The 25,706-nt window shown below is 39.0% G+C and overlaps 1 protein-coding gene across 1 annotated transcript in view; it reads right to left on the bottom strand.

The window, feature by feature from the left end:
* Positions 1-962: 962 nt before the first annotated feature.
* The window catches only part of LOC121957896 (TBC1 domain family member 20), a 138,151-nt gene continuing 113,407 nt past the window's right edge, over positions 963-25,706 (bottom strand). Inside the window, exons 11-12 of the transcript XR_015779408.1 lie at positions 14,688-14,803; positions 963-1,031 (exon numbers count right to left, since the gene is read on the bottom strand). The gene's annotated coding sequence lies outside the window, so the exon portion shown is untranslated. The remainder of the gene's footprint in view (positions 1,032-14,687; positions 14,804-25,706) is intronic.

Genomic DNA, 25,706 nt, shown 5'->3' with positions numbered 1-25,706 from the left:
ACTCTGCCATGCCAGAGGGTTTAGTAATACTTGGTTTAGTATTAGTTGTTTTCCATGTTTCTATTTTTAACACTTTTCTGTACAGGGTTTGTTTACACTCATGGATTTATTGGATCAAAGATACAATTTCTTTCAAACTTTGATACGATAATAAAACAGAGGCAGCTGTGAGCCAAGGTCTCCAAAGACAGACAAATCTCAGAGTTTCGTCTTTAAATATAATTGTTTTCCAGTTGAGCATGACAACAAAGGAAAAGACAGAGAGGTGACGTCCTAGAGTGGAGCAAGCACACACACACACACACACACACACACACACACACACACACACACACACACACACACACACACACACACACATACTCCCACCAGACTCCAGTCCCCATATGGACCCTCTCCTGAGAGAAAAAGCTATCAGGGAGGCGTGTATGTGTGTTTTTTACGATGCGAGTCTGTGTGTGAGCAGAAGAGAGGCCAGTGCACCAGTCTGGAAATAGGGGACACATTAATCTTATTTGTCATAACCTGTCCCTTGAGACGCTCGGACCCCCCTGTCCCCATACCCACCCACACACACACACTGACCCCCTCCTGTGTGCTATCGGTATCTGCGACGGACAGAGAGAGTGAGGCTAATTACATGTGAGAGTTAAGACGGTGGAAACAAGACAAAGACCGTGCTGCACTGTGTGTGTGTGTGTGTGTGTGTGTGTGTGTGTGTGTGTGTGTGTATGTGTGTGTGTGCATGGCCTTTGTTTGGGTCATAATATAATTCACTTTGTGTCCTTTGCTGTTACAATATATCAGTAACACAAATTACTCTTACCTCTCATTAGTCTGTCTTGGTGTCCAAACTTTGTGTGTCCATCTCATTGTGTGTGTGTGTGTGTGTGTGTGTGTGTGTGTGTGTGTGTGTGTGTGTGTGTGTCTGTAGGCAGGACAAAGGGACATTATGCAGGACTCACTCTTTTTTCTTCACTGTTTTGTCACGGTGCTGTTGGCTAAAGACCCCGCAGTTCTTGATGTGAAATCTGTAACAACCACAAAAAAAAAGAAGAAACGATGGTAAGAAATGATTTAATTGGGGAGAAGGTAAAACATGTTTGTAAAAGCAAATTTAAAAACATTTTTAAGATTTAAAACATTAAATCTTGATAAAATTGGACATAATCAACAATGTGCTGAAAAAACTCTAGTTTTTGCATATCTACCAGATATACACTGTAGGGTGTCTTAAATTACTTTGATGTGTACTTTTAACAGTTGTACTCGTGTGTTATGTCTTCTTCAATTTAAAGGTGCTCTATGCAACATTCAGAGCATTAATATTATTATAGCAGCAAACCACTACTGACGATGTAAATATATAGCAGAGTTATGGCGTCCTGAGCAGAGAATCACGCTTCGTCTGTGTGTGTTGTAATCCGAGCTTCTCTGTTCTTTGTTGTGGTAGATGATCTGGTTGCATGTGTAAGTTACTGCATGTGTGTGTACTATGGATTAGTTACATTTGTACATTATAATGTAGTGATATGTTAAAGTTTGCAGCTAATTCTCATTCCAAACTTGTAAAATATCACTGGTTTGACAATTCTTTGGGCATAATAGCCACCTTTCGCGTCCGCATAAAATGCCGCTGGACCATGCGCCTCCCTCCCCTAATCCTGAACATTTGTGCCAGCATGTGCATTTGGTGATGTCCTGCCATTGGCTGCCATGTGCTGATGTTGACATCACGGCAGAAGCATCATGGAACGCAAATGGCAGACACAGAAGGATACCTAGAGCATCACATGTAGACGCTAAAGTCCACTGCAAAGCGGCAATATGTTACGACTTGGGATGAGAATGAAATGAACTTGACCTTTTTTAAGATTTCAACAACGCTGTGGTTAAAGTGTGGTCAGGTTTCTGTGTAAAAACTCATTGGGTATCCCTTTTTGAATTAAAATATACTGTTTTTCGTGACACTATCCTCACATGGAGACTTTGCAACTGGTCGCTGAAAAACAAACTATTTTCAGTAATACGCAGTGCAGAGTGGCTGAAAAACATTCATGTTTGGTGGCTAAAAACCACTGAAAATGAAGCAATGACTCATTTAAACCCGCCAGAACATTTTGAACATCAAACACTACATGTCAAACATTATCAGCAATTTTTATGACCCAATTTGTGCCTTGTTTGCATCAGTTTATGGTGCAAAGGTCTTCTCTCAAAATAAAAGTCCTCTGCTCCTTTTATACACCTCCAGCTCAGGGTAAGCGCCTTTATAATGACCTGCTGTTAATTGCTAAATTACTGAAATCAGATTTTTTAGCATTATAAAAAAACAAAACCATCTACAAAAATTGTTCTTTAGAGAAATATTCTATAAAGTTCTTCTGTTATAGTATTGCATCAATCTCTTTTTTTGGTTTGCTTTATTTTTCTGTGTGATGATGACGGATCAAATCAGAGACTGTATACAAGCTGTCAGTCACAACTAAAAAATGATTACACACCACATGAGCCAGACATGGAAACAGTCAATAATATCAGACAAATGTGCGACGCCAGAAGAAAGTGAGACAGCTGAAGAAATAGTGACAGCTCCAACTGAGTCAGCACTGAACAAACATCAAAATTTCTGTTTGCAGCATAAAAACACTTTTACATCTAGTTTTGAACCAGCAGAGGGACGTCGCTGAAAAACAGAGCAGAACCTTAATGACTAGATCATGGATACTGTGGTCAAGTGTTTAGAAATTCCAATAATTTAATTGTTGATATCACCTCAGACACAGTAGTCATAGAAACACTGTACAGTACTGGGCTTGTTTATATATATATATATATATATATATATATATATATATATATATGAGAAAAATTAATGAGAAAAAATAATTTTTGAATGTTGTGAGGCCCACAAGCCAAAATCCACTCACCTCTATTGTATTTTTGTTGTAAGAGAAATCAAGACAAATTAAACCTTAGAGCCTACGTACACTACTACTAGATAATAAACAGAAAATACTGTTGAACCAACTCTTTAAACACAGCTGTTGGAGATGCAACATTTCTGTAGGATGACAACATGACAACATCTTACCCATAAACATTTTCAAAAAAGTAAAAAAGATAACATCTAAGTTAGTAATGGGCAAAAATGAATGCACAAATCTTTTGGAACATTTTTTTAGGGTCTAATATGTACTGGGTGAGCCTGTCCTGTGTCCTGTTTCCCACTCGCTGTTATTGTAAGCTACTGTTCAAGCTGCCTGCTATGATGAGTGAACGAGAGGCGATTGAATCTGACTTGAGTCCAAAACCTTTACATGCTTATTGGATAGTTGTTCTTCTGACTTTGGTTTGTTCATGAGCTTTTAGTCATAATGTGGAAAAGCTACAAATATATATATTTTGTATTTTGTTGCTCTGAGCGTTTAAACAATATGTGGATAATATTGTGCAAAGGAAACAGATCAGGTGATTGGCAACTAAATTCAACTTATTCTGATACCACACGAATGCAGCATAAGGTTTGTGACATTTCTTTTAACATCATATTGAGCTTACATAGCCTATCCATACAGGTGGGATGTTGAATCAATGCATTAAAATTGATATTTTGCTATTATGGATGTAAACTTAAACATGATGACTGATGTGATGATATATTAAAGAGAAGTTTTGTGTGGCTAGCAGTTTTGTCAAACATGCATGCACTATAATGGAGTGTCACTGAAAAACTGGAACAATATTTTGGAAAAAGTAACAAAAAATTTGATTTTGAGGTTCGATACATTTACATGTAACTACACCAAGAATTAGTCTGTCTCTGTCACTTTCTGTTTGTTTTTCACTTAGCTCTGTCTCTTTCGTCTCTCTGTGTCTTTACCCCTTTGTCCCCTTCCGTCGCCTCATCTCTCTCCCATTTATGTTACTCCAGTTTTCCCTCCTCCCTCAGGCCAAACTCCAGCTATCAGATTTCTCTCTGCTTGGTTTTCAATTAGACGTGCTCACTCTCCCTCTCTCTGTGTTTCTGTGTGTGTGTGTATGTATCTGTGTGTGACACCTTAGGAAAAGGCACCATGGTGAATTCTATTAAAAAGCCGCTCATTTTCCTACACTCAAAACGCAGCAAGTGTCCGCCCACTCTTCTTCTCGTCTCTGACTCACTCTATTAGGGCAGATGAGAGCATTAGTGGTGACAGCTGATTGCATTATAGGTGATATCATCGCATGCGCACATACAGACTCATATCCTCTAATCCAGGCATGTCAAACCGGTCCACAGGGGGGCCGGTGTGGCTGCAGGTTTTGTTTCCAACCAAGTAGCAGCACACCAGACTTGACTCATTTAATCAACTGATCTCCGTCTTCAGACAGTTGATTGGTCAAACTGTGTGCTCTTGGTTGGTTGGCACAAAAACCTGCAGCCACACCGGCCCCCCTGTGGACCAGTTTGACATGCCTGCTCTAATCGGTCATTCCCTTCTAAAAGCTAGTGGTTATGAAAATTATTTAGGCTGAAAAAAAAGTGATTTGTTTGTTTTTCACATGCTTTGATTGGTATTTATTGTGATATAATATACAGCCAATAAACAGATTTCAAGTGTCCCTGTATGTTAATTTGTGAAAGCTTGCGTTTATTCCACTGCTGTGGGTTTTTAAAGGGATCTTTATTGGTTGTTGCAAGTCAAAATTTTTCTGTAATTTTTAAAAAATATTTGTTTTTATATAAGTTTTACTGTATTCTAGCAACACTGTATTATGAAATTTTATTATGACAATACTGACCTGATACTGATACATACATAATATCTTTTTGATTAGTGATGCTACAGTATGTTTTTCAATCGATTTGCATCTTGACTTCTGCACGCACAAGCTTCAACATGACCATGCACATGATGCAATACAAATGTCTGCCAACTGAGGAGGGTGGTAAGCCAAATGCATAGAGTAGGCAAACCATAAAACCTAAAAAAACAAGAGGAACTGGTGACTAATGTCTAAAATTAAGGAATTAATGAATGAAGACAATTTTAAGTTACTAGCTAGGCCCACACGTCAAATCCTCACAAGAGCAAAGACAGCATCAATAGCTTAGCAAATGCCCCAAAACTACATATATGTTTATGTTTAAGTGACAAAGCCCAAGAGCAGCAGTAGTAATTATAACAGGAGTAAAGCAGGAAAATAAGGAAATGTTGTTATAAAGGGACTAAGTCTACAAAGGAAGGAGGTCAACAAATTGATTGGATCTACAAAACATCACACCTTTAAGGGAACTTTGATATTTTTCAACCTGGACTCTATTTTCCCATGTTTTTGTGTCTAAGTGACTAATGGGAACAACAATTTTTGAAATTGGTCCAGTACTGAGCGAGAGGGCTGTAGCCGGCAGCCACAAAATGGTGCCATGCCACTTTTCCAATGGCTCAAAATTTTGAAGCCCCATCAGCCCGAAAAATGGTCCATTGGACTGAAAGCCCATTTCTTCAACAGCCCATTATCCCCAAAACAAACGGCCATTGTTCCAAAGTCCTGTTTTCTCAAAAATACATACTCCTTGTGGTTAATTTCAGTTTTCCCAGTGGCATTTGAGCCACTGTTTTTACAGGTGTTTTACAGGTGTTTTTACAGACTCTTTGTGGTATGTCACAGAAGCGTTTACAAGGAATGTTTCCCAGCAGCGTTTCTCAGCAAATTTTCTCTGCAACATTTCTCAGCAGCGTTTGAGCAGCTGATATTGGGTGCTTATGACTGACCTGCCCTATTTTTCCAGTGACTTTTTTGCAACCAAACCTGAGTGTTTTAAGCCAAAACATAATCTTCCCATAAGAATAAGTGTTTGCCTAAACCTAACTGCACATTCACCACAGTGTTGTTCAGAAACATAAAGTTTCAACATAATATCTACAAAATCAGCCACAAATGTAATGTAATCTGTGGTTTACAGAAAAACAGAATTCAAACACTTTTTTGTTTGTATTTTCAAAGAAACAAGACTTTGAAACAATGAATGTATGTTATTCTGTTAATAGGATATTGAAGGAAATGTGTTTTTGGTCCACTGGGAAATTTATGTTTTTAAACTCGACCAATTTCAAAAGCTGTTGCCTCAATCAGTAACTTAGAAAAAAAAAACCCACAAGAAAATAGGGTCCAGGTTGAAAAATACCTAAATTTCACGTCAACACAGGAAACCTCTGCTCTTTTTCCATTTCCAACTAACAGTTAAAGTCATTTATGAAAGCATAACCACAATTGTTCCCTCACCTGAAATGCATGTTTATCACTCTCACAACTAAATTCCCCAAACCTTGGGAAAGAAAAACTTTCTATGCTGCAATAACTCATGCATGTACTCAAATGTAAACAAAAAAAACCCCTTTGTAATGTAAAGAAGACACCTTTCACTTTAGACTGTATGATCATTTAGCCAGTTAAAGCCCGTCCTGCAGCCCAACAATAATCTCTCTTTCAGCCTAAAAAAATGGTCCAGGTGGAGGAAACTCATACATCTCCAGTCTGTGCTTCCTGGTGAGCCATCCATCATCGACATGACTAAGACGGCTGCCCCCCCTGTGCACCACGGGAGGGGTAAAGGTTTCAAACTTGGAGGTCAGCATCTTCACACACACTTATCCTTTATGTACAGTCAACTTGCAGTTCATTATGTTTTGTTATATAGACACATGCATACTGAGTCAAATATGTTCACGGTGTCTTTGCTTGCATCATTTGAAATGTTTGGAGCAACACTGTTGATGTGTTCAGCTGTATGACACCAGAGCCAATTTATTGCTGACAAGATACGGTGTGTGTGTATGTGTGTGTGTGTGTGTGTGTGAGCAGTCTATAAGACAGCCTGGGGGTTAATTAGAGAATAGTAAACAGAACACATGTGGCAGCTTAATATCCCCTCTGCCTTACAGCTTATTTCACACCCCACCCGCTCTGTTGCTCTCTCCCTGTTGTGTATGAGTGTGTGTGTGTTTAGCTGTATGGTCGGGGTCATGGGCGTTCCCCCATCACCTATCCCAGAGGCACTACCCCCCCTTCTATACCCACACACACCCACCCACCCACACACAGCCGTGGTGGTGCTGGTGCAGGTGTCTGTGTGGTTTGGAGGTAATTTAAACCAGATGAGGTGGTGTCTTTCAGCCTGTGGCCCCGTCACTTCATCAATATAGAAGACATGGAGGGACGGAGGAATGACGGGATGGATGGATGGGTGGAGAAGAAGAAAGGGGGAAAGCACTGTCTCACAAAAAAGGGCAATGGGAAGAGGACAAAAGATTAGGGAATCTATCTATCTATCTATCTTTGATCTTGTGATCCTTTTGTTTGGTAAAAAGCTCTGGAGAAAGAAACAACTGATGAGAAACAGATAGGAATTTTTAGTTTTTACTTCAGGGCACAAACTTATTGCCTGAATAAGTTTGTTAAAAAATTTGTTAAAATGTCCCGTTAAAATATACGTAGTTTTGTCGCTACATGGCTGGGTGTGTCCTGATCGCTCATTGAAAAAAAAAAAACAAAACCTTGTCTTGTCGATACAGTCACAGCTTGAGATGTCTTAAACTCTCGTTAAAAAATACTTGGCTTTGTTGCTACAAACACTGCTGGACATGTACTGAACTCTCATGAAAAAATAACCAGTTTTGTTGCTTCATAACAGTGCTAGACATGTCCAAATTTCTAGTTAAAAAAAAAACCCGGATCTGTTGCTACAAATACTGCTGGACATGTCCCTAACTATTGGTGAAAAAATCTGGTTGGTCTGGTTTTGTTGCACTAAACAACACTGGATATGTCTCAATGCTTGATTTTATTACTACATACACCGCTCTACATTTCCCGAACTCTTCTCAAAAAATACCCACTTTGTCACCACAAACAAAGCTAAAAATATTTCACACTCTCTTTACAAAATTACCTGGTTTTGTTACAACAAACACTGCTGTCTTGAACACTTAGTAAAAAATACCCTTTTTCCCTCAAAGACTAAAACCAACAATGCATCGGGCTTTCTATCAGTACTACCCAACTATTCTACCTTTTTCATCGCAATTTGTCCCATGACCATTCGTCCCCACTGAATTTAGAATTTCACCAGTCTCATCCTTTAATAGCTACATATAGATTAAAAGTTTGGTTGTGAAAAAAAACTTCAACAACAAAAGCCCCTGTGAGTGTGAATTAAGAGTTGTTTTTTTCGGCACTGAAGGCAATCATATTCACTCATCCATCACACACTTACTCTCCCCTGCGTCTGTTCATTGTCAAACTACTGTCTGTTTATGATGCCTCTTATTTCCTAATTATAACCACAAATTTCATAGGAGGTCTGGTTGCCACATTTAAGGCATTTATGCTTGACGACAGGGTGCTTTCTCCCCCGAGCGTCATAGTCTGAACTTCGGGGGTTCTTCCAGCGTGAACCAGCAACCGAGCAACAAAAGACCAATCTGTTAGACCAATAAATGAGCAGTCAGGTGTGTGTGTGTGTGTGTGTGTGTGTGTGTGTGTGTGTGTGTTTCCGAGCAGTAAATGAACACTCTCTCTATCTCTCATCTATCAAAGGCTTGACACCAGGAGCAGCTGTGAGAGCACACCCACACACACACACATACACACACACCCTCTCTACTACTTTAGCAATTTGGGATAATTAGCCTACTATACAATGTCCGCCTGTGGTCCCCAGGGGTCCCGTGGGCTGAGTGTGTGTGCGTGTGCATGCATGTGTGTGTGCGTGCGTGTGTGTGTGTTTCTGTGGGTGTCTGGTAAGGATCAGCTGTGTTAAGCGTCCCGTGACATCTAAACTACTAATTCATTGCTACATTAACGGCATTGATTAACATACGGCTGCAGACACACGCACGCACACACACGCACACACATACACACACACATCTGGGGAAACCCTCGTAATGCCTTTAGCTGTTTCAGACTGCAATCAGGTTTTGTGGGATGTTCTTTCAAAACACAAAAGGGACGACTGGCAAATAAACACACACGTTGAAAGGATTTTATCATCATCTTTTGGCAAAAAAAAAAAAAAATCTCACATTTTAGACATTAGGGGCCATTGACTCAGTTGGAGGCTGCTTACAATACTGGCATGATTTACTTTAAGCCACAAGGTGTTAATCACACTGATTTTCCATAAGTATAACCAGATTTCTAATATATTGAACTTTGGCCCCAGATATGCTCCTCAGTGCGATTCCTTTAAATCTAAGGGGATTTAAATGGTTATTGCCGCAATCATTTTTCCTTTTAGGAATAATAGTGGGAGAAATTAATTTTGTGCATCTCTGCATTCTAGAAGTTATGTCAGCTAACTCTTTCTGATTTCTCTGAGGACTTCAGTTAAAAGTTCAAATCTTAATAGTGTATATTACTGTAGAATGCAATGTATACTTTATAGTCCTTATATATATATAAAATAGAACTGGAATACACTACAACAGTATAACAGGCCATATGACACATCAATAATCACTTCTGTTAACATTTAAAAAGATGATAAAATATGAGCTTTATTGCACAGCAGTGGTTGAAGAATTATTTCAATCTTGGTAAAGTAAAAGTAGCAAAAAAACTATTTAAAATGACTCCATTACCAGTAAAAGTAAGTTGCATCTGGTTTCTCCCCCATCAATACATATCTCCAACTGACCCGGCCCTGATCAGCCAATCACAATCGTTTATGTGGTGAATAGGACGTGTTTGAGACATCTGCAAACTTGCAGAAATTGCACATTGCTCAAAATACGTGATTACGTTATTTTTGCCTTGCACAACCTTACAGCAGAGGCACTACATTAAACATAAACCTGGCACATTAATGAGGAATGCCCTTAAGGCAAAACAACTAAGACGGCTGAAGCTGATGTGAAACTCTGTTCAAGCACTATTTTCAAATTCCAAGGACAACAATCTTTCACAGACGTATTGATGGTACACCATCACAGCTCATCTCTGCATGCTGTAGTCTGTTTACATTTATCCATCATTTAGCACTGTTTCACGAATAGTTGCTCTTAATGGTTGTACGTATTTCCAACTGTGTCCAAAGGCATTTGGATCTATGATCTATGATGAATCTATGATGGAAACTGAAAATGAACTAAAAATGTACCAGGATAACTTTCAGTCGTGATTTAGTCTAGCAAAGTAGAAAATAGCATAAAATAGAAACACTCAAGTAAAGTATGAGCACCTCAAAATTATACCTTACTGCAGTATATGAGTAAAAGTACACAGTTACTTTTGTATATTTGATGAGAAGAGAAGTTGAGAGACACTCTGTCCTAAATCAGAACCTTAAAGTGTCCTACAAACTGAGAGATCTTCTGTTTGAGTGTATTTGCGTGGCTGTTGTGGCTGCAGACAAGAAGCCAATCGTGATTGCAGAGCAGAAGAGAGCAAAAAACATCTGTGTGTGTGTTTTGTCTCTGAGCCAGTGACCAGGGAACACACACACACACACACACACACACACACACACACACAAAATCACAAAATCACACAAATGTAAGACAGAAAGATAATGATGTATAACTGTCGCTCACTGCTGCTATTGAGCCTCAGTGTCCTACTGTGACAAGAGCCAGGTGCTGGTGGTGGGAGAGACAGAGGGAGTGTGACAGAGAGAGAGAGAAAGAGAGAGAGAGAGAGAAAGAGAAAGAGAGAGAGAGAGAGAAATCAAGCAGCAGATCAATAACATCTTGATTGGAGATGATTACACTCCTCATTCCCTCTCTTCCTGTGTATATGTCTGAGTGTCTGCATGATATTTTTTGTCATTCTGGTCTCCTCTTGTCTGCTCCTTCTTCACAATCTATCCAATCACACGCACGCATGCACACACGCACACACACACGCGCACACACAGACATATACCATAGGATACATATGCACCTTTCATGGGCTTTCGTTGCACAAAGGTTCAAAACCCAAGACTAGTTCAACTTCTTCAATTGTACATATAAACTACAACACACATTGATAAAGAGAATCTCCTGTTGTGTTTCTGTGGATTGTTTTCAGGGTTTCAATGAGTGTTTATTCCATTTCTCATAATCTTGGCGTGTCATAGGATCCCAAACTTTATGTTTATTGTATAGTAAAATTGGTTTAGTAATAGATTTGGATATTTGTAGGCAGGTTTAGGTTGGTATACTTTGTTTTTTTTTTATCCTGTACAAAGTCCTCACACCTGTGCTACCCATGGTCAAGTCTTTCCAGCTTTACATTTTAGTGATTATAGCGCTATTACTACCTCCTCTCCCAGCTCAGAGGTAAGTCTACTCTCTCTCTCTTTTCCACAAACGTACTATACAAACAGCAGCATAACGGCGTGATATTCCTGCCTTGAACACACTCACACGGGATGCGAAATCCAGACTCCTGCAAGAAAGTTTGTTGATTTCCCCACCCTCCCACCCTATGAGTGTATCACACTGCTTATATTTTGTGGTTAACCAACCTGTTAACCAAACTCGTAATGTCATATGTTGATGTGGCAAGGATATCTTAAAACGTCATATGTTGACGTAGAAGGTCACTGACTGACCGTCACCATGTGACGACTTCAGAGTGACTGAGTTGTAAATGCAGCTTTAGATTATACTGCAAAAGTTGTGTGAGTTTGTAAACAAAGTTGTCATCACAAATTCAAGGTAACAAGGTGAGTTATTCATATGAAGATGATTGTTTTGTGTGTGAAGTATTTTACTGGCTATAAAAAGATGTTTTCTTAATGCACTTCCAATGTAAAAGATGAGGAACAAAATCCACAACCCTTGTTAATGTGAAGCTAATTGGCTTCCCTTGTCAATCTAGAGGATAACTGACAAATTTAAAGAATGAAATAACCATATTATCTTTCATTCCCATTGGATTCATAAGTTTCCCTCATGTTGTCTCGACTGGTTTAACCGACAAATCCATCATTAAGCAGATACCTGAAACAGACATTCTTCCTCCTCATCATCCAGAATATCTTTCATCAGAAATTCATCTACGTTGCTGTAATCAGCCAAAGTGAAACTATTTTCAAAGGCTTCTCTTGGTTTTATCGTGCGTGCTAAAGAGTGCCCACAGCAGTATCGGAAAGCAAAAGCAACTCTAGTAATGACGAGTATTTACACATGAATAATAGTGCGCATGGCTGAGAAGGAAATTGTGTGCAGACTCAAGCAGAGACCACGCTGATTTCCGAGTCATCTGCAAACATAAGGCTTTAATTTGAGTATCTAACAGAGGGAGACTGCAGATGTGATTGTTCTAAAGATTTTGTCAACTCACTGCAAACAGGGCCTGAATAATACTGCAACCATGCACCTCTCTACTTTAAGGAAAGTAACCTTCTCCTGATTGTCAATTTTTGATGTTTCCTCAAGAGCTTTTTTTTTTAAATTTAAAAAGGAGGCAAGTGCCACTGCTGTTTGGAGGACAAGTGAATTGATCGGGGTGTGATGGTTTTCTCTGTCGCTCTCTGACCTTATTGCTCTGTCCACAGCCTATTGAGAAAAAGAGAAATTGCGAGAGAGAGGACCATTGTTGCTTCCATTGACCCAGCCATAAAACAACTATTTGCATTTCCTTCTCGTCATTCTTTCCCCTCTAACTGCCTGTTTATTACTGCAGCCCCATCTCTCTGTCTTTGCTTATCTTTTCTCTCAGAGACAAGCTGAGACAGAGAGAAAAAAATCAGACAATGATGGAGGTAAGGATGGAGAGAGGGAGGTAAACACAGACAGACTGACAGAAAAATAAGAGATAGGAAGACATGTCTGTGATCTCGGTGTGAAGCTGATCCCTGCTTGGCCCAATTCTTTATCTCTACACCTCTCCGTCCCTTTTGCCTCCGTTTGTTTATTTTATACTGCCATACATCCTGCTATATGCTGATTAATTTTTGAAATGCCAATTGCAACTTAAAGACTTCAGATTTCTACTTAAATTTAGGTTATGACCCCCCATTGCAGTTTTTTTTTTGTTGCAGGATTTTCTCCAACTTAATCTCTTTTCTTTGGCGTCTTTTTTATCCTCTCTGCAGGTAGTGATCCCTCTGCTGACATGTGCCTCTGCACCCTGCAATTACTGTCACGTTTGGTTAGAGATTAAAGAGAGAAGGGTGAAATGATAAGCAATTAGGATGTGATGTGATTTCATTAACAGTGTCTCAGGTATTTGTTCACCTCCAGCAGTCTTGACAGTTTTATTTATTTTTTAAGCAGTGAGGTGTTTCTATTCAACAGTTTGACCCTGTTGCCCTGTACAAAACTTTTAGGTGCTGTGTGGCTCCACTTAATGCCTATTTTTTAAAATACAGGACAGTACTGCAAACGAGCAAACTGTGGAGCAGCACAGAAACATAAACAACAACCAGTTGCCTCAATTAGGATACCCACACTCACAGCGTGTGCAAGCGAGGCAAACAGAGTTGTTTTGAGCTTAAAAATTGGTAATTTCTCCCTATTTCAGTGACATTTTGGAGGTGAACTATGCCTCGAACGTGGTGCCATCAGCTGGAGGCTACATTTTAACTTTAAGTATGCAGGTAAGAGGCTGCAAAGTGACGAAATATGATAGAAATCAATTAAAAAGAGGTTGTCAGCTGCACTGTGAGTTGAAACTCTTTTCCAAAGGAAGCACAAAAACTTTGGAAATCATTTCTTTTCAACAAATCACAAATGAAACTATTGACAATTTCGCAAAAGAAAAAAAGAATTTGATTCTTATTTTCAGGTATTGTAAACTGATGAAAATATAGCTATGGATATAATCATTTTTTTCCAAAAGATACCCCTAAATCCTACAAACTGGCTGCTACTTTTTTTCTGGGTATGATTTAACGTAACCCATAGTGATGTGTGGCTGAGGTGATAGTGCTCAGTGCTTTTGTCACACGTGTGTGTGTGTTTGTTCAAGGAAAAGAGAGAGTGACAGAGAGAGGGGGAAAGGAGGGGGAAGGTGGACTATTGTCAGTAACGTTTTTGTAAGTTACTTAGAACACTGTTTTGTCACTTTTTCGACCTGCCAGTGACCGGGCTGACCAACACTAGCCATCTGAACTAATGGCGGCAGAATGAATGATATTTGACCTTGCTGTTCTGAAAATATGGATGTTTTTTTTTGCCTCCTTGAGATCAAGGAAACGTAGGACTACAGTGATGAGTTATAGTCTATGTACTGGATTTGAATTACTGTTAAGGTTACAAAGAAAAAACCTCAGTGTGTTTTTTGTGCAAATAAATTGATTACAAACATCAGGATAAGAACGTACTTGTACTTGAAGGCCTGACAAGGCTACATTAATTAGGCCTATCAAAACATATGTGTGGTTTTTTATTGTTCCACTACTTACATTTCATTATAGTGATAAGGGGCACAATTATAGATAAAATCTGACTGTTGTCTCTCAAAGATTTTCATTTTTAAAAAATGCCTGTTAAGTCACTATCTATATTCGAATGAGGTAACACAATAGCGACTGAGCCGATGTCCCAGTGATGAAAGCCCTTGCATTTGCAGTGTTGCTGACTGTGTGTCTGTGGCGACATTTCTGGGAAATTACAAGCAACACACACTTAGAAAACGTTTTCCATCACCCAGCAGTAGTTGGTTTGCCAGAGATGCATGAAATACAACAAACTTGCTTTTCAACTTACTTGCGTGTGAAGCACGGTAGTCTTCTCCCTGATCTCTGCCTGTGTACACAGTGGTTCCCAACTGGTAAAGCCACAGGGTCCAGATTTCTTCTTAGTCATTAGCTCAAAGTCCACACCTAAGAAAAATAACCACATATGTAATTTAATTTCACAAAATGTAAACAACACATGGGCTGATAAATATATTGAAAGAATAAAATGTAGCTACTTAACACTTGGTAAACAAATAGCACTGCAATCAGAAAAGTGTCTATTATTACTTAAAGAACAGTAACATAAAAAGCGGCAAAGGCACTGCATGGTAATAGGCCAAATAATACCAACAACAGGGAAGTAAAATATTTGCTGTGCTGTAAGAAAATGCGCTGCGTGATAAAGGAGGACCTTAACAAAGTCTGTGGGTCTGTGCTTCAAAATAAAGTATGATTTTTACAAATTTGACACGTTCACAAGTCACTTGCGGTCCATTCAGAACGGACCCAAAACCCACTTTTGGACCATGGCCTACCAACTGGGAACCACTGGTGTAGGGAGTAGTGATGGTACAAAACCAATAAAAAAAGTTTGAGTGCGTTTTTATGAATAAACAAATATTTTTTAGGTCAATTTTTGACTTATACTGCTAACGATGGTGAGTAAACGAGTACCAATTAAATAGGACTTAAGTTCAGTACACCAAATACACCACATTTTGAAAAAATTATAAAGGCTTGATACATTTACAGGAATCAACTCAAAGGAACTGAAACTGTGGAAAGAATTTGTCCACAAGTTGGAAGTAAATGGTTACTATGGTTGAACAAAAAAAAGAGCGTTGACTATGGATGATGAAACTTTAAAACACAAGTGATAGTGACATTCAAAGGAAAAGCGCCTTCAGTTTGCGCTTAGCACCATAAGTGCTGCCAATGAGAACCGAACTGAGATCTTTGAGATTGCAACTTAAAAAACGAGGCAGTTGTGAGATCTTACTGGTTCCATCCCACCAAATAACAACATTGTCAGGACAAAATAAAGTTCAGACTGTTTCAAAACCAGAAAGTGTCAGCTTCTTTCTCCATTGTTGGTGGGGTGGTTTCTCACCAAACTCTTTAAAGTTTCATAATATGCCAATGAGGAATGGAGAAAACAAAGAGATGGATGAGGTCTCAAATGTTATTTTTGAGGACAAGACTTGTTGGAGACAGACTCTTCATCAAGCTGATATGTTAGCTATGTGCATGTGTGTGTGTGCGTGTGGCTAAATGAAATATCAGCAAAAACACCTTCCTGCTTCCATCATGCCATCCTCCTCCACCTCTGTTTTTGACCTTGTTGCTGCAGAGCCTGAGGGGGGGATGGGAGAGGAGAAAGAGAGTGATTGGGGTTGACGGTCAAATCTCCTTCTGTTAACGAGCTGTCATCCGCAGACTGGAGTTCCCACACATCCAAACAGACCTCCAGTTCATGAAACACTGACCCTGCTATTCACACTGACCCATTATAATGCGTTCATTCATAAGAGACTCTTATCAAGGTTTGAACATTTATGTTTTTCGTCAAAGTATCCAGGATAGCTTTTGCTATTGGCACTGGACCTCTTCATGTTAGTGTCCCACAACACAAACACACACACACACACACACACACACACACACACACACACACACACACACACAGACAGCTGTCCTTGGGGGTCACAATTTTGACCTTTTGACCTTACGGGTCAGAGGTCTCGGCTAATAAAGAGTCTAAATGTGAACAGAAGGGGCGATGGACTCCCTAGACTGTTCATTACAGCTCTGTCTCTTTTCCTGTATATGTGTGTGTGTCAGCAGGTTAAGAGCCTTTCCATTGGCACCATAGAGACACAGTGAATAGACTCTAATGACTGATTTTATCCTTTCATCCTCCCCCTCCTCTGTGTGTCTTTCTCTCAACGTCAAAGCTGAAATCAGAGTCAGAGTTGCAGGACATGATTCAAACACACACAGTCTACACAGTCTGACCTCGAATGCCTCAGGTTGCAAAACAGAAATGATCCAGCAAATTCTTTCTAAAAATATACCATTTTATGATTGTTTTATAAGAACTGAATATGTCTGTTGTTTAAATTGAAAGAGGTGCCTCTAGATCCCGCTTTTTCTTTACTGAACTGACACCTTCACCTTTGAGACATAATTTCTCCATTTTGATGCAAAAGACAGCGTAACGTGGGAATAGAAAGATGAGATCTTCTGCTTGACGAAGCATGTTTTCATTAGACTTTGCAGCAAAATCGTGTAAAATGTGGTCGCTGATGGATGGAGGCGTTTCGTACAGCGGTGTCTTTTCTCAGCTCCTTCCCACTCAGTGACTGCACATCAAGAGGCCAGCGTATCATCAGCTGTTTGTTACTCTAGTTACTGTTCTACCGAGTTGTCAGTCTCGCCTGGTAATGATCTTCGGCTTTTATTTTCTGAGCCGAGGTCTATTAGTTCTCTATTTAAAACCCCAATGGGGGAGGAGACCTCTGTGTGTGCAGCTATCAGCAGGGAGCACATCGGAGACTCTGCAGGTCTGACGGTCGCTGATAAGAGCGGCATGATTAACACACACACACACACACACACACACACACACAGAAAGGGGCTGTTGGTGGTAGTCTATTGTTGGGGGAACAACAGACGTCTGGGTGAGCGCTGATAATCAACCATCAAACCAGATTTTACAAAGCATTTTCTAGAAAAGCGTGACAACATGGAAGAGCGTTTACATGCTCTACTTCAGCTTGACTCAACTAACAACTGAATGAAAACATCACATCGTAAAAAGCTTAATATACTGTACATTAATAAAAGTTTAAATATTGATTCTGTCAATAAATATCCCCATATTATAACACATTAATTGTAAGAGGCTGGTTCAACTCTTAGGAAATACACATTTGGGATTAACCGCAGAGTCACTAGTGCTGGTGCTAAAATATAAAAATCTCACTGTCGATAAATCTTTTTGCACTCTGTGCTGTGATGCACCTGTTTTCTCTCTTGCTTTTGTGAGGAGGACAACCTTGTTAGAAATTTGTTTTTCTTTGGTCTTTCACTCAAGTTTTTTCACATTTGCCTTTGAGAGGAACCTGAAAGATGCTTGTTTCGTGTTCAGAACCGCAAATTCTTTCAGTCTGGTCCCATAAAACAGATTTCACACAAAATTGTGTCCATTTAGTGGAACAATTTATGCTAGTAATGGTCTTCTTTGCTATGATCTTAGTTGTGACTGGTTTGCCATTTTATTCAACCCTGTCTCCCAGAAATTACAAACATATGATACTTCTTTGATTTTTCCGGCTACACTTTGAGGGAAATGTGCCAGCATTACATGTACTGGTAACCAGGGCGTTATAAAGATGGACGACATGATAGCTCCCCAAAAGTGATGCCAGAACATTTCAGTCGCCTCCTTGTGGCTGGCTGCAGTACAGGTCATAAACCCCGCCATCTTTTATGTTAACGGATGTATATAATTGAAACTAAAAACTTAAAGTAGCCTTCATGTCAGATGCACTGATAGTTTCTGTCATTTTAGGTAGTTCTTATCACTCTGATGTTTGTTCAAGTGTTTTGTTTTTTTTATATGTTTGGTTTAAATTAATTATTCCATGTGATAAAAGGGGGTTTGATAACATGATTCATAGCTTTGTGACCCAAACAGTGGTCTCCTGACCAATGGAGCTGTTCGGTTGGATGAATAATCGGTGGGAACTCAATACCTTAACAATCAGTATTGGACAGACTCTGGCTCCAAATGACGTTACCAATACATGATGGCAGCAGCCATATCTGGAATATTTTAGTTTCATTTTTGTTTGGTGGGAGGAAAAAGAAACATTTTTATTTACAGTCTGTGGTGGTAATGTATTTTTGCAGGGAACAAAGGGCTGAAATTTGTTGCACAAAAGTTCGCTTCGTGCCTCACTTTTTACTTTCTTAGTAATGGTACAACCAGGATCTTCCTCCAACCTTTAACCTTTAAGTGCTGTGAGACAAAAAAATTGTAAAATTGTAAAAAATGTAATCATTCTTTAGTTGCCTAGAGCAAAGAGTAAACAACAACAACAAAACTAATTGTCAGTCAACATTTTGCAACATATTTGGAGTCATTATCTGGTGCAAATTAGTAGTTTATAAATATAATTTCTAGTAAGCAAGGCCATTTTGTTTTACTTTATTATTCTATAACTTATTATTTTCAGTTTTTGAATTACTGAAAGAAATTTCAGATAAAAGCAGAGATTCAGACTAGTACTTCTGTTAATGTTTTTAAAAATGAATGGAGCCACAGTTTATTGACATTTGAAATGCTGAATTTATATTTTGGGGTAAAAGGCTTTGCACCCTTCACATTGTGTCAAAGACAGATTAAAACTGCACAAGGTCAGAATGACTTTGGTTGTCTAAGTTGACTTTTCAAGCACCAAATTCAGTTAACTGGTCCGCACAGCTTCTCATTAACTGAGCAGACCTGAGCTGACTTAACCCGACTTCCACTGAGCTCTGTGTGACAAAGTTGAAGGACTCTGGGCCGAGAAACTGCGAAGAAAAAAAGCCCTCAAAAGTGCTCAACCCTAAAACCATTAAAGCATGTCTTTCTAAAACTTCCCTGTCATTTATTCCTCATTTATCCTCTGATCCCCTCTTCTGTTGTCTCGACTCCTCCAGAGTCTTTTCGTGGCTCTGCTGGGGTACGTTTCCTAATTTATCCCTTCCTCCTCTAACCCCCCCGCCCACCCCTTTCAGTTCTGTCCTGGGCCCCTTGTGTCATGGAAATCCTTTGTTCCCCCTGCGTCCTATAACACATGCACATGAACACAGATGGAGTGAGTCAGTTTATTTTAGCAGTCTCAACCAACAATGATAGTCTTTTGTTAGGGAGCTGTCTGACAAATTAGGAAAGTAAGCAGATACATATCTGAAAAACCCAAAAAAGCAACCAACAATCTAAATATCTTACTGGACTCATTACTGATAATAAAAAGTTAATAAATACAATAGTCAGATTTTTTTTTTTTGGTGAAAGAGAGGAAATAATTCTGCTCTTTCTGAAAAGCCAACTTTTCACGGCAAAGATATTAAATTTAATACCCTGATGAAAAAACATGATAAGAAATAAAGATAAAAGATTTTTTGATTTAAAATGACATCAAAGCATTGTATCCCTTATCATTAATTTGGTCTTTTTTTTTCCTTTTTTTTTTGAAAAGCCTTCACTGTGGTCTGTATGTGGTATCTGGCGATTACACACATAACTTCTGCTTTTTATCTTCGCCTCAGACGAAGGGAAACCGAGATATGATCCAGTTCTCCTCCACTAGAGTAGACACGGTATAACTCAATGGAATAACTGCATGGCTCTGCAACTCTGTGACACTGGAATCAGCAGTATCACAGAGAGGGAAGGAGAGGTTCACTGGAAATGAGGAAAAAGTGATGGGGAAGGTTTGGCCGACGCATGTGTACGTGTATTTGCGCCAAACTTCTATATGATATTTTCCTCTGATCCGTTTACCGTCTTAGCTGACCAAGAAATTTCTGTGCAATAATCCGCCCACTATAGAGAATATAAGATTAAAATTCTATATAAAGAAATTGACATTGACAAGGACAGAATATAATACAGCTCCGTGATCTATGCCATACCACTGTGTGTGGATGAGTCACTTTTCAAACACCATGCAGGAGCGAAAATGATTTTTTTTTGGTCTTCTGTCTGTCCATAATGTCTTGTCTTTAAGCGTTTGGGTGTGAAAGTGCTGGACTTTGAGAAATGTTTTAATTCCTCCTTCAAAGATTTGATATGAAAGCTATTTGTGCATTTAAAGCTCCAATTCAGGATTTACAAATGAGAAAGCACGCATTTGTCATGAATGGTCAATGTCAGTGCTAAGCTTGGTCGCAAATAAATTGCATTTCCTAGGACTGCTTCATAATAAAAGCCAACCAGCAGTTGAATGCTGTTAAAAGGAAACTTCTGTATCCATGTTTTTGTGAAAGTGAAATTGGTTATTTAATTTTCATTACAATAAAACACTGTCAACACGCCCTTTAAAAGTGCTTGTTTTTTGCCTCTGACAAGCTCAGTTTGATATTATTAGTGTGTGACATAGAAAAAAAAAGGCTTTCTTTACCTTTCGCTTTATGCGGTCTGTTTGTTATTCTATCTAACTAAGTCTCACTCAAGGAGATGCATCAGTCTGAAGTGTCCTTGCTTGAAGACAAAAACAAAGAAATCGGATCAAGCAAAATAAAATGAATGAATAAAAACCATTTATTCATTTTTAGACACTTTCAATAACAATCTTAATCTGTCAGTTGCAAAAACAAGCACTTGTGTTTGGGACATTTATGGGCCCCACAGTGCTCAGGTTAGGTCAGGGCTTTATAAATATGTTCCTGGACCATAAACAGCATGCATGTGGGAGAAACAGCGCGAAAAACGCAAATATAGCGAGCTGGTACGGCAAGCAAGAGTGAATCTGGGGTTGGCTTTTACTTTCACTTTTGCTGGCGAGTAAGTTTACAAACAGTGACTGACCATCCTGCATAGTAAACCTTCAAGGATTCTGACATATAAAAGTTAAGAGATGTAGAAGTCGGCAGCACAAAGACTGAAAACAGAGCGTGAGGTTATCAGATAATGTTGTCTATAGATTTGTGTTTTGTACATCCCTGTATATGTTCACACATGACCAGAAAATGTCCGAATCTCCTCCGGCTGTTCTGAAGCTGTCAAATAAGCTGTCAGTCTCCTTTCCAATCATCAGGTGCAGGACTTAGATCTTATCTTCCTGTTGACAGTGCTTTGTGCTGAAAAGGGATGTGCCAAATTAGCATGCGAGGAGGTATGTGAGCTGCTGATATGAACTGACCTGATTTGAGCATTTTGTCTGTGATCACAGAGCTCCCCGGAGGTTTACTGAAAGACATATTTTTCTTTGTAAAATGGGTGGTATTTGTGTTAACTCCACAGCGGCATTACTTTTCCATGCTCTGTATTTCTTCACTATGCTTGAATACAAATTACCTCTATTGTGTCCAAACTATGAAACACTGATAACAATACAAGCCCGAATGCTTGTTTTGGTCCCAAAGAACAGAGATCATAGAAGCAGACATTCAGCTTATTTTGTTGCTGTCAGGTGAAAACTTTCCATCAGCGGGTTACAACATTTTGGTGATGTCTTCAAAGAACAAAAACATACTTCTTTGTGAATATAGAAAGCTTTCAACCTTTGAGAAATCTACAACAACAAAGCTTAAGTTGGGGCTGAAAAATCTAATTTTAATGAAAAGTTTCCCCTAATTCACTGTGGCCTAAATAACATACATACACATTGTATATTTTTTTTTTACTGACATTATAAACAAAACCTCACACATTCATTTGAGAGAGAATACAGTAATTAATCTGGAAATCTACGGAGAATAAAAAAACCCCAAAACAGAACAACAAAGCCAGACGTGTGCCCACAGAGTTTCATTAGGGAACGCCACGACTGCAAACATACTGTTGCTCCCACAAACATAACAACAGCTTAACAAGATAGCACAGGAGGTTTAACAAGCAGGTTACTTCCTTGCCTCTCGGGCTGATAAAAATGTTTGTTTCCATGGCAACAAAGCATTGTTATTTTACAATCCACTCTTAACTGTCACCCCTTCAACTTTTTTTCCAGCGTCTCCCGCTTCTCTGTTCCTTCCATCACAGCACCCTTTGCTTTTTTATCCCTCAGTGTTTATCCTTTTATCTTGACCTGCATCTTTGTCTCCTTTTCTTTCTTTCTCCCATCCCTCCATCCTCACCCTCTTTCTCCTCTTCCCTCCTTCTCCGTGCTTCTCTCTCTGCTCCTCTTTTCCTCTACTTCCTTCATTATAAAGCTAAGAGGATTTGGTGGCGTGTATGTGTGTGTGCTGTGTCCCTAGACCCAATTAACCCCCTGAATCTCTTCTCTCTGCTGAGTTGTTGCACAAAATGAGAGACAATTTAAATAACCAGCTTTAGGTGCGACGTTTTCATGTTTGCAAATGGAGGCTTAATTGTCCGAGGTCACGTCAAGCGAACTGTCTTTTCCCGTACGAAGGTTAACGTGTTGACACAGCTGAGACCCGAGCTAAAATAGATCTGCATGCGGCTTCAAATCAGAGGTGGATTGCTGTACAAATATCACAGTTTGATATCTTTTCATCACAAGAACATCACTGCCAATCAAACCGGCTTTGCTTTGCTTGTTACCTCTCTAATTTTAGCTGATTTTCACTTACTCATCTCATTCCCTTTGAATGTTGGAGAGGTGACACTTGACTAACTTTGTGAAAAGCAGCCTTTGAAGATGTCTTAATTTACACAACAACAGGGAGGGTAAATGTATCACCGGTGCTCCTGCTGGTTGCATTCATTCTAATTAGAAAAGAGACAAACACATTTAAAAGCATTTGGAAATATTATTTAAGTGCATGCATCCAACTAGAAGAACTCCTGCTGAATATAATAAAGTAAATGTGCATTAAATCTCAACAGAGCAAGAAATTAGTATCAGTACCGGAATATTGAGGTTATAAGAAATGAAATTATTGTCATTTTTAATGCTTTACATACTGTTATCTTATCAACATGTATATCCCATAATGGAGAGGTGGAGTCTTTTCTGGTCTGAATGCAACTACCAAAAACTTTTCCTCAAAATTCCAGCAGGGTTATTAAAACGTGTTTGTGTTTACGTTCCCTATTGTCTCTTTCTGCACTGTACCTACAGTATATGCATTGTTCACAACTCAGGAGAGCTAGTTTAAAGTTCAGTTCACAAAGATTAAAATTAACTGGCATGCAGGGTGCTGTGAAACACAGTGGGTCAGGGTCATTAATCGGTGCAAGACTTAACAACGCTCACATTCACCGTTAGCAACTGGATATGTTCAGTTTAAAAAAAAAGAAAAAAAGAGCACTTTCAGTGACACTATTTTAGCGTATTCACGCGCAACACTGCCTAAATATTTGAGAATTTATTGATTTCAATTAGGATGAAAGAAAACGATCCTTGCTTTGGAAATTAAAAAACAAACAAACCATCACCTAAATGTAAGCTGCATAAAGTCTTAAGGTAACAAAACTGTCAGGTGGTCTGACTGTTTAATTCATCCCATAGATCGACTCGCCTACTACTACAAGTTATGAATTAGCTCCAAAAGTTTCAGTTCAGTGTCGTATTTTGTTGTGAATTACACATAATGAATGAATAAGAAATTATGACAGCCATTGTTGTGCTCAGATTTCGCATTTAGCCCTGAGTAACAGCGCTGCAGTGCTTTCGTGCCATAGTGGCCGCAATCGGGACTGCAAGCCACTTTTTGCACATTGCCACATACGCAATCACAACAAATGTACTGCACTAAATACTACATACTGCATACTCTCAAATGATTCCATGGGCAACAAAACGCAGCCCTGAGAAAACCTGAACAACTTTTTCCAGGTGTGCGTTCATTAAAAAGTTTACACTGGAATAGATGAAGCACCATCTTCGAATGAGTAATTCTGTTCTCTGAGTACATCTACTTGTAATTCACTGGAATTTGTGTGTAATCATTTGCAGGTTTTCATCCTCAGTCCCAAATGCAGTGCAGATTTTCTGTCCTGCTTTTTAACTTTTGTCTCATTTCGTGCACTTTAGTCTCATGTATTGTATCCATTGCAACTACGTCCTTAAAAAAAGATTTGTTCAGAATTTTAAATGTGTCTCAGTACGTTGATACTGTAAGCTGTCCTCTAGAGCAGTGAGGTGGAGGGCAGGGCACACCACAGAGAAAACAGTAAAAGCATTTCATATCATTTTATCTCACACACACACACACACACACACGCACACACACAGTTAAAGGAGTCGAGGGGCTATTGAAGGTATCAGGTGTAAGCCAGCTGTGAACACAGACTGGTTAATAAGCTGTCTTTGTTTGAATTAATGACTCATAAACCTGTCTATCTATCTATCCGTCTATCTGTCGGTGAACATGTGTTGCCCCAGACTTGGGTTCATGGAGGTGGTTTTTACAGCCAAAGAGGAATAATTAACATCAGTAAATGTTAAAATGATTGTTAATAAGCGTTGTAAAACAGCCAAAAATAAGACCAATTAGCACCTTGGCGTACAATTTCAAAATATTTTAAGTTTGATGTCATTACAATTTTTACAATAGCATGCAGGAACTTTTTTTTATTGTTATTACCAGCATATGGCTTTTCTGCCACATAGACTATATTGCATTGGTAGAGGAACACATCAGTGATGTTGTAAGGTGCTCAGATCATCACATAATGACAAAATAAATTTAGGGTAAAGAGATCAAATGAAATTGCGAAGAGATGAGAAACACAAAATCCAGGTAACATAGTTATCCTCGACAGTACAAAGATGTTAATCATTGAAATGTGAACAATGGATCCTTACTGCTTTAAGCAAACTTTCATACAGTTTAGACTGATCAAATTTGCTGCTGTTCACTCTTTACTCTGACAGAGCTTTGCTTTGCCTTTCATTTAAAATGTTAAAGATCCTCCTCAGGCATTGATTAAACCTCTAAAAACTTATATCAAAACGATATATTTATACATTTTTTTTATTTAAAAAATGTGGTGTGTGTGTACCCAGATCAAGAACAAAAACAATCACAGAGAAATAGTGACAATCAGCTCTGCTGAACTGGACCTCACCTTCAAAATAAAAGCTAATTTACACAAGTGAGAGCACATTCTTCATCTGTGTCAACACCTTCAACCCTAAACTAGCTATCCATGCAGCCACATGTAAGTTAACATAACTCCATACCTGTCCATTTGGTATGAACAGACCTATGATTATGCAAATTAGCTCTGCCCCTCAGACGCTCCCATCTAATCCTATACCTTCGCCGCCGCTCATCAAACACAAAATCCTCAGCTTTTAAAAAATAACATAACATGACCCATCAGTTTGACTTCATGAACAAACAGTTGATAATGTGTTGCTAA

The sequence above is a fragment of the Plectropomus leopardus genome, chromosome 17 (assembly GCF_026936395.1).
Source record: "Plectropomus leopardus strain MGB_pleo_1.0 chromosome 17, ASM2693639v1, whole genome shotgun sequence".
NCBI classification, from domain to species: domain Eukaryota; kingdom Metazoa; phylum Chordata; class Actinopteri; order Perciformes; family Serranidae; genus Plectropomus; species Plectropomus leopardus.
The sequence above is the reverse complement of the archived record's forward strand: the minus strand, read 5'-3'. Positions and strand labels throughout refer to the sequence as shown.